Below are 10,876 nucleotides of genomic sequence, written 5' to 3'. Positions count from 1 at the left end.
TGAAAACATATAGTGATGTCAACCCAGACTCATATTCATACATCACAAGTAAAGATCGAAATTGATAATGATAAGATTAATATCAAAATTAAAACCTTGATGAATTGGGCATGTATACAGACCAAAAAAAAGAAGATAAATTGGCAATGTGGCCTATCGAAAACAAAAAGCTCTTTTGTTCCTTGCAAAGAAGCCATTTTTATTTTAATCAATATGCCTGCAATACAAGCCACATCCAACCCATAATGATAGAGAAAAAACACAGACACTTGACCTCCAATGAAGTCAGCGCCACTAAAGATGACATCAAACAATGACTATCGTGTACATTAGTTGTATGGATTGACAGTGAACATCACAAATGCAGGATTAATTGATTATGTAATCACGATATTGATATGCATTATTATTTCATAATCTGCAAGACGAACTCATAGCTGAATGTTAACGAAAACACTTGAGATGTCTAGAGAGGACTCGTCGCTTAATGTTAACAAAAACGCCTGAGATATCTAGACAGTGTACGTGAGGGCCTACGCTTTTGGAAAAGCTCCTTTTTTGTTTCAGTTTCGTTTCAGTTTCCTCACGGAGGCGAGGTGAGTGCATGCACATATATGTGTGTACCTATCAGAATGGATTTCTTCTACAGAATTTTGCCAGAGGACAACACTCTCGTTGCCATGAGGTTTTTTTTTCACTGCGTCAAATGCGTGCTGCACACGGGACTATGGTTTATCGTCTCATCCCAATGACTAGACGCTTAGTTCGATTTTCTGGTCAAATTTGGGAGAAAGGGCGAGAGCGGGATTCGAACCTAGACCCTCACGGACTCTACTGGTTGATGGGCGTCTTAACCATTCTGCCGCCTTCCTGTTTCATTTCAGCTGTCGGTAAGAGCGATGGTAAGATAGTGGGTGGGTTTGTTGGACTGATATGATGTTGTAACGGTCACCTTGTAGAGCCCCTTTAGATTTGTCTCACCATCCTCCTATAACTTTGTAGAGGTAATAACTGTGACACCAGCCTTGTACAACAGTTGTGTACTTCTCGGCTGTGTGTGTGTGTGTGTGTGTGTGTGTGTGTGTGTGTGTGTGTGTGTGCATGCCTGAGAATGAGTGTACCAATTTGTGTGTGTGTGTGTGTGTGTGTGTGTGTGTGTGTGTGTGTAAAGCGTCTAGACCCCTATGTAAAGAAAAGGCACTTTATGAATTCACATCATCATCATCATCATCATTATTATTATTATTATTATTATTATCGTAATCATCATCATCATTGTTGTCATCATCTTTATTATTATTATCATTATTATTATTAACAACATTATTATTATTAACATTATTATCATTAACATTATCATTTCTATTTTCCCTGAGGTCTGAACAGTGCATGCACGTGGTTCTCGCGTTGGCGTGACGTTTTTGTTGGTAAGTTTGATGGGGTTTGTTGTTGTTTTGTTTGTTTTTTTGTGTGTTTTTTGTGTTTGTTTTTGTTTTGCTTTGTTTTGGGGGGGTTCAGCAAATGTGCTGGAGCGTATATGGATTTATGTCCATACTTGGACGCCACCTTGAAACTGAAACTGAAACTGAAAGAAGTTTGCCAAAAAACGCGCTCTGTCGTTAACATATGCACACACACGCGCGCGCGCGCGCCCCCCCCCCCCCCCCCCCCCCCCCACACACGAACCCCCCACCATACACACACACACACACACACACACACACACACACACACACACGAACTCCCCCCACCACACACACGCACACACACACACACACACACTGTTACCGCATTGACTGACGTGTGGCAGCAGGCATTAATGAATCGATGGATATCTGTGTTCCCTCTTAACTGCTGTGGGTCATTGGGCCATTTAGAATAGAATAGAATAGACTATGTCATTGTGCCATTTAGAATAGAATAGGATATATCTATATTACCAAGTGTACCGGGGTCACAAGGAATACAGGGGTGAGGGGGGGGCGCTTGGGGGGGGGGGGGTTAGTACATAACAAGGTACGAACATAAATCGAAAATCGTACACAAACACAGATACAGTAGAAATTAGGATACATACAAGTGCATATCAATATAAAAAAAACTTGTGTATACTCTCACACGTGCACGCACTGCACACACACACACACACACTCTCTCTCTCTCTCTCTCTCTCTCTCTCTCACACACACACACACACACACACACACACACACGTTTAAACAGAAGCTGCATATTACATGTGGATGGGGTTGATGACTAGATCTTCAGGTAGATGGTTATTGATTGCGCATTGATTATTTGTATTTGTATTTCTTTTTATCACAACAGATTTATCTGTGTGAAATTCGGGCTGCTCTCCCCAGGGAGAGCGCGTCGCTACACTACAGCGCCACTCATTCTTTTATATTTTTTCCTGCGTGCAGTTTTATTTGTTTTTCCTATCAAAGTCGATTTTTCTACAGAATTTTGCCGGGAGCTACCCCGTTTGTTGCCGTGGGTTTTTTTTACGTGCGCTAAGTGCATGCTGCATACGGGACCTCGGTTTATCGTCTCATCCGAATGACTAGCGTCCAGACCACTACTCAAGGTCTAGTAGTGGTGGGGGAGAAAATGGCGGCGGCGGAGCCGTGAATCGAACCAGCGCGCTCAGATTCTCTCGCTTCCTAGGCGGACGCGTTACCTCTAGGCCGTCACTAAGCGCATGGCTGGATTCGATTTAATCAGAATGAAACGAAAAGCCAGTTGGGGACTGATATCAGTTTCAGTAGCTCAAGGAGGCGTCACTGCGTTCGGACAAATCCATATACGCTACACCACATCTGCCAAGCAGATGGCTGACCAGCAGCGTAACCCAATGCGCTTTGTCAGGCCTTGAGAAAAAAAAAAAAGAAAGAAAGAAAAGAAAAAATAACAAACTAAACAACTAACTAAATAACTAATAATAATATAATTAAAAAAAAATAAAAAAATAAATAAATAGTAATAATAATAATAATGAAAATAAAATAAATTGATTTTTTTTTTTTAAATCCAAAAAAAAATCTGATAATTATCAGATCAACTGCTGCTATTATACCTGCGGGCTGCCGGCACGCCCGGCAAAGGCCTCTCGATCGTGTCGGCCTCAGTTTACCGCCTGTCCCGTTCCCCACACCCACTCCTTCCCGGGATGTTTTCGGTATTGTATAGACCATGGATATGTAGGGTCGACACCCATGTATCGACAAAACAGCACAGCAGGCGTTAGTCAGTCAGCTGTGTAGTGCAACGAACGAGGCGCCCCGCAACTGTTATCATCGATTTCCACTGATAGGCCACGAGCCACGTTGACCCACGGACGCATGCAGGTTTCAACAACGCCACTGTTTTCATGAAGCCAACGGGCGTGTCGAGGACCACAGAAAAAGAAAGAAAGAAAGAAAGAAAAGTAGAAAAACAACCAAACAAACAAAAACTAGCTATCGATTCCTTTCTCTCTCAGCAGTAGAGGACCTTAGTTATAGAGACGCGGTGTAGTAGCCTATATATATCGTGTAGTGTAGTGTCTGGGCCAGCCCTGTATCGATAACTCACTGAAGCAGGCCGTCTAACATGTCGTTCAGTTATGTTATTATATCGGGGTTGGTCTCAGTTCTGCGATCTACGATCATGGACCACAGCCACGAACAACTTGACGTTTAATTAAGGGCAGATCGCCAATTAGTCGTTAAACTTACCACTGCAGGTTCAGTTAGATTGCACAAACTGGAGTTAACTTTCTATTGTTCACCGCTGTGTGTGTGTACAGCTCATCAAGTGTTTTTATGCATCCACTGACGCCACGCTGAGAGTCCGGAGCACGTGTCAGCAACAGATGTGTGTGTGTGTGTGTGTGTGTGTGTGTGTTGTGTGTGCGTTTGTGTGTGTGTGTGTGTGAGAGAGAGAGAGAGAGTGAGTGTGCGTGATTGCGTGTGCCGTGTGTGTGCGTGTCAGTGTGAGTGAGAGAGTGAGATTGCGTGTGTGTGTGCGTTTGTGTTGTGTGTGTGGGGGGGGTGTGTGTACGTGTGTGTGTGTACACTACACCTCAGACACTTGGTTCGACTGGGTCAGAGTTGATATTTAAAGCATCATATGGCTGGCTGACAGACGTCCATGAAGACACTTGTGGGAGCTGTCAACAGTTGTGTGCCGTATGAAGAAAGACAACAACACGAGAAAGTGGCAAGATTAACAGTACAGGGCTCTTCCTTCTGCGTTTCAGTTTCTTTGCGTGTGGATTTGGAAAAAGCCTCGTGATGTGCCCGCTTTAAAGAAAGATGCTGAACTCTTTTGGTAAGGGAACCTGGTGGTTTCGCCTTGTTCAGGGAGAACAGTACATTGTGAACTGCACTCATGGACTCTCTCTCTCTCTCACACACACACACGCGCGCATACACACCCTGACACACGCACGCACACACACACACACACACACACAGAGTGAATAATGTGTCTGTGTGTCTCCCGCCCCTCAGTGTCATGGGATGTTGATTCACTTTCCTTGACGGATATTTCTCACCAACAATCATTGTGCTGCGTGCATTCCACGTTCGCTGTGAGTTTCGATGAACTGTCAGATGACAGTTAAACCAGGAAGGCAATGTCACACTGACGCACACAGACACAGATACATGGAGACTCTCTCTCTCTCTCTCTCTCTCTCTCTCCTCTCTCTCTCTCTCACACACACACACACACACACACACACAGTGTGTGAGTCCTGATTTGAGACAAGTGAACACGGCCACACACTGACGAAAACGCCCGCATGTCAGACACAGCTGCACTCACTTCACCACCACATGTTACACACGGGGCGAGCAGCGTTGTCACAAGCCGGGAAACACATTTCCGCGTTTTCACAAATACTGCTCTCCAGTTTTTTTTGTCCACGACTGTCGTTGTAGTTCAACAGAGAAGTGTCGACGACTGCACTGCTACAGTTGACACCAATCCGTGATTTCTCACATACTGGACCGTGTGTGTGTGTGTGTGTGTGTGTGGACGAGAGCTGTGAATATTTTTGAGACCTTCGGCTGACTGGTTTAGCAGGTAAGTGCACGTCTTGTATACAGTTGGAGGGACAGGGTCTGTATGTTATGTTGTAGCTTTTGTTTGAAGTGTGGTTCCGACAATATCCACTGTTCTTCCCCTGTGTTCTTTCTTTGTACATTTGTTTTAAATGAAATTGTAATATATATACTCTACATTTTCCCCTCTCGAATGACGCAAAGAAGGCCAATCAAAAAATGGAGGGGAAGAGATGTAGAGTGTAACTATGTTACAATGGTATTGACCAATTTTCAACTTTTCCCGTTTGATAAACGTAAAAGTGCAGGGGCCGGAAAGAAATGTGGACATTGCCGTGGTTCGAATGGAGGATGTTTGAAGAGGCTCACACAACTGCGTCTGTCTCTCTATATCTGTCTCTCTCTCTCTCTTTCCCAACCCACCACCTCTCAATTGGCTCCATCTCTGGTCTGTCTGTTTTTCTGTTTTCTGTCTGTCTCACTCACTTTCTCTCTCCCCCCCCCCCCTCCTCTCTCTCTGTCTCTGTAAGTCTCTATCTCTGCAGGCCTCCTCCTCTCTCTCCCCCTCTCACTGCTCTCTCTCCCCCTCTCTCTTCCCCTCTCCCTCTCTCTCGCTCTCGCTCTCTCTCTCCCCCTTTCTCTCTCTGTACGTTTCTCTGTGTCTGTATAAAAACAAAAAGTATGATTTGTCTCATTTTGCTCAGTTTAATTGACACACACGTTGAAAATGCAGCGCGGAAGTGGAGCAAAAAGCCCGGAAGTGGCCAGTGTGTGAAGGCGATCCCAAAACACGACGGTTGAAGGAAAACACACACTGCAGGATTGAGCTTAAAATATGGAAAAATTGTTCTGTGTACGAGAGAGAGACATTCAGAGAGACAGAGAGAAGGAATTCCTGACTTTGCAAGTTATCGTTCTCCCAAAATCGTACGGCGTCGGACGAGTTGCGACACAGTTTGGGTCGCGGAAAGTTGACCTGATATCCCTTTAAAAAAAATAATAAAAAGAAAAAAAAGGCATATTCTTCAATTATCAGACGCTGAGAGGCGATTGTTTTCCGGCTTTATCATTTTGTACCACTTCACACACGCACATACACACGCGCGCGCGCACACACACACACACACACACACACACACACACACACACACAAGCAGCAACAGCAGAGAGAAAATTTGAATTGATTTATTATGTTTTTTATGGATCGATACCTTTTTTTTTTGTTCTGATTAGCCTCGTGTCTGTATCAAGTTTTTCTGCAGCTTTCGATGCTTCTGTTTTCCATGATGTGTTCTAATGTCAACCAGGAAAAGCTGCCTCTACATACTGCATAACCTCTACTGAGAGACTCCGACTGTTAGCCTTCTGTTTATCGTTGATGTGTGTAGGCTATTGATCAGTGCCTTGGGGCAGCTTTCAATCTGCTCTAGGCAGGTAGGCAGCCAAGATGTTGTGCAAATGATGTGTTTGTAAAGCGCTTAGAGCTTATGGTCTCTGACCGAGGATACGCGCAGTACAAATATCTACATCAATCAATTGATCAGTCAGTTCATGACATGTTAGCTGCTTGTTTTCTCGTGTTAAAAGAAAAAGCGTAGTTCTTTTTTCTGTAGAATTGTTCCAACCTTCAAATTAAATAATTATTGTTGAATGTGCAGCATAAATCTAAGTTAGATGCACATCCTTTCAAAAAACATGCTTGTTGAATGTGGTGAAAGCTGAGGGCTCAACAGTCAGCTCAGATCACAGATTGATTTCAGATTACAGCTGGGCCAACAGAGGGCTCAACAGTCAGCTCAGATCACAGATTGACTTCAGATTACAGCTGGGCCAACAGAGGGCTCAACAGTCAGCTCAGATCACAGACTGACTTCAGCTTACAGCTGGGCCAACATCCACGTGAGAGCTGTGTGATCCATGGTTTCTCCACTGCAATAAGAATTCATTGAACAGCTTAGTCTTTTGTGAAGGACTGTGACTCTCAAACTTGAGGTAATATTGCGCTGGCTTTCCGTGTTGCTGCCTTGAGGGTTAGATGGTCTTAAGTTGGGGACATCCCAGTACCGGCTGTCCTAAAGCCTTCTTGGCCGAGAGAATGGTGATGTAACTTGGGCAAGACATTCTCCACTGTGATAAAATCCTGTCCCACATAGTCAGGACAGCACCTGCTCTCTCTGCTGTCCTGATGGTTTTTAGTCGGACAGCACTGTCATATAAGTAAACGCTAACAGGCTAGACTTTATAAAATGTACACCCACGTTATTGTCTGCTTTATAAATGATGTCTGTTTTGCGAAGGAGTTCCGTTGACTGAAGAAAAAAAAAAAACCCACACGAAATGATTTCTGTGCAAATACATTTATATATAAACACGAGTCTCTCCCCGAACTTTGTTTTGAGTTGGGAGAGTTTAGTCAGTCATGGGAAATGCATTGAATCCATTATGTCTGCGTATTCTATTATTAGAGCCCGATTTCAGTAGTAATTTCATTCACTAGGGTCTGTATGATTTCTGCACCATATGACGAGCAGTGGTTTACACTTACAGGTATTTGCATTACTCTTTCTACTATAGAGCTCTGTATAACCAAGGGCAAACTAGCCTTGCGAGGTCTTTCCTGGATTTAGCGTTCTCAACTGTTGTGCAATGGCTAACATGTATTGGTATTTTCAACACTCAGCTTATATCACATAAGTTTACAGTTGGGACAACAGCAAAGTGAGAGCTGCATTATCAATGGCTTCTCCATTGCCATAGGAAACCATTTGCAGCTTTGTCTTTTGTGAAGGACTATGACTCTCAAACTAGGAGGCAAGATTGCACTGGCTGTTAGTGCTGCAGCTTTGTGGGCTAGTTGGCCTTAGGAAGCATTCCCAACGCCGACTGTCCTAAAACCCTCTTGGCCGAGAGAGTGGGGATGTAACTTGGGCAAGACACTTTCCACTATAATCAAATTCTAGCCCAACAGTCGGGACATCGAGTCAGTTGCCTCCTCAGCTGTTCAGACGGTCAAAGAAGGCCACGACTATCATATGTATATTGGTAATTTTGCAATACTCTTTCTTCTCTTCTACTGAGCCCTGTATCACCAAGGGAAAACTTTCCGGACAAGGTCACTTCCAGCTCGCGAGGTCGGAATGCCCTGCAGGAGGGATCCTGATCAGCTCTGGCACGCACCACTGATGCCATTGTCTGTCCAGACCGCCAACATTCCTTGCAGCCCTCTGTGTAGGTACAGCCTTTCCCGTGCCCTAATTTCCCACTTATGTGAACTGAACCGCTGCGCTGAAATTCGCGTTTTATGCCGATACACTCTTAACATTTTTCAGTTGTTGTTCAGATGCGTTCTATTTTAGCCACAAAATCCACAAGGACGATCCTGGACAAAATCTTGTAACTTTGGACCAGTGGCACTGTAGGGATTTGCATCAGACGATCCGTAGGCACCATTTGTATGCTACCCCCCCCCTGCCCCCCCCCCCCCCCCCCCCCCCCCCCACCCCCCCCCCCCCCCGCACCCCACACCCCGTCTGCCCTCCAAGGAATCAGAACTCTCTATTAAAAAAAAAGAAAAGAAAAGAAATGTATTCATCCTGCGGTGGGCGTAGAAAAAATGATAGACCTTTTTTTTCTATCTAGCATCTGTTTATAGCATCTTTGTTTACCAGAGTATTAGAGGCACGCTATAGTTGGCAGAAAAAAAAAAACAAGGACGCAGCTTAGCTGAATACCGCGTGCGCCACACACACACACACACACACACACAGAGAACCTCCCTTCTACACGCTGTCAGGAATGTGTTGGCAGCACACGGCTCCGATAAGGAAGGAAGGAAGGTGGCAGAATGGTTAAGACGCTTTATCTGCCAACACGGTGCCCGTGAGGGTCTGGGTTCGATTCTCGATCTCGCCCTTTCTTCCACGTTGGACTGGAAAATCAAACTGAGCGTCTGGTCATTCGAATGAATAATGTATACAAATGAACACACACACACGCACGTACGCACACACACACGCACGCACACACACACACACACATACACACACACACATATATATATATATATATATATATATATATATATATATATATATATATATATATATATCCCACTTATCGCATATGCCCACTACACACACACACACACACACACACACACATGCACAACAGATATGCAACTGACAAAAGTATGCAGTCTCACAGATAATTTGAAAGCTCAAACAAATGTACACACATCACAGCTATTCACAGCTATAGTTTATACCGCTGAATAACTATGTGTGTGTGCAAAAAACATAGAATTTTCATATGCTTTTTTTTTTTCCCCGAAGCTGTTCTTGATGCACATTTGCCTGAAACAACCCTTTGCGTATTCAACGAAATGCCAGTGGCAGACCACACTAAGCAGCATTCATAATTTGATAATAGATAAATGGATACTTGTTGAACGCTTCCCTCCCTTAAAGTGAGCTCAAAGCGCTGTATAATAAACAGTAAACAAACACACACGCACGCACGCACGCACGCACACACACACACACACACAACCACACACACACACACACACACACACAACCACACAGAGACACACATATAGACACAAACGCAACCACACACACACACAACCACACACAACCACACACACACACACACAGTTTGCATAACTTATTACTGAATGTCATTGGAATGGTAAGGAAGGTCTATGCATAGGTGTTTTCATACCAGTTTTAAAAGATTGAAATGAGGAAGAGTGGCCAAGATCGTGAGGTAAACTGTTCCAGACAGACGGAGCTGAATGAGAAAAGGAAGAATCATTTGAATCATGTATCGATTTTTTCAAAATATATTTTATGGAAACATAGCGCATATCTGGCTTTTTTTTTCTTTTTCTTTTTTTTATTTTTTTTTTTTTTTTTTTTTTTAATGAAGTGGTCCTCAACTTATTGTGAAGTCTGTTAGTGTTACCAGGCAATGGCTCACATCTTTCAAACTGGCTGCATCTCCAACCTAATCCACTCCCCCCACCACCCGCTCCCCGACCCCCTACCCCTGGGACCCCCTTTCCCCACCCCCCATCGCATTTGCTGGCCGATATATAACCGAGCAGATGTTGTGTGGCATGTATTGATTTATCGAGGCTTTTTTGTGGGCAAAGCGGCGGGGACATGGTAAATGAAACTCAGAGCAAGGAAGCCGTCATTCATTTTTTTTGTTCGTGAAAGTGCTAGCCTCCGCCAAGTCCTATCCCATTACTTTGCTCCAACAAACATCGTTTCTCCGAATCCCGTTTAATGAATAATTTGAAATGTCCATGGTAGTGTGACTGACTCAAGTTATAGAGAACAACTTTGGCTTGGTGATCTGTGTGCAAATATCCAGCGAAAACTTAAAGCTTTATGAAGGTGGGGTTTTTGTTGTTGTTGATTTCCTGAAAGCTTTTGATTTCTGTAAAATGAGACATTCTCTGGTCAGTGTTAAGCAATAAAAGTCGTATGATTGGTAAATTCTATAGGACATTGCAAGGAATTTACGATTCATCAAAAGCACATGTGGGAGACAGATTACTATTTCGATTTTTCCGACTGCCCTAGAGGGGTTAAACACGGATGTTTACTTTGTCCGATTATGTTTTCATTCTTTTTCAGCGAATTGGCAGTGTAACTAAGGACAAGGGACCATTGCATTAAGATGTTTCCAGGTGCAGTAGAATAGTTTCTACTTGTGTTTGCAGAATGTCTTATCGTTATCCGACACTGTGATGAGGTTACAGCTAGTCTTAAAAGCGAGATTGGCAAATTACTGTAAGAAGATAAATTGGATTAAATGTT

The 10,876-nt window shown here is 43.7% G+C and overlaps 1 protein-coding gene across 6 annotated transcripts in view; it reads left to right on the top strand.

Moving 5' to 3' along the window:
* Positions 1-4,047: 4,047 nt before the first annotated feature.
* Positions 4,048-10,876, top strand: part of LOC143301444 (alpha-(1,3)-fucosyltransferase C-like) — a 17,084-nt gene continuing 10,255 nt past the window's right edge. For 3 of the 6 annotated variants that reach the window (XM_076615745.1, XM_076615740.1, XM_076615741.1), the window contains exon 1: positions 4,760-5,070. The gene's annotated coding sequence lies outside the window, so the exon portion shown is untranslated. Of the gene's footprint in view, positions 4,312-4,759; positions 5,071-10,876 lie in introns of those variants that run through there. The other 3 variants (XM_076615744.1, XM_076615742.1, XM_076615746.1) reach the window with 2 other exon arrangements.

This window comes from Babylonia areolata, chromosome 27 (genome assembly GCF_041734735.1).
Source record: "Babylonia areolata isolate BAREFJ2019XMU chromosome 27, ASM4173473v1, whole genome shotgun sequence".
Taxonomy (NCBI): Eukaryota; Metazoa; Mollusca; class Gastropoda; order Neogastropoda; family Buccinidae; genus Babylonia; species Babylonia areolata.
The sequence above is the reverse complement of the archived record's forward strand: the minus strand, read 5'-3'. Positions and strand labels throughout refer to the sequence as shown.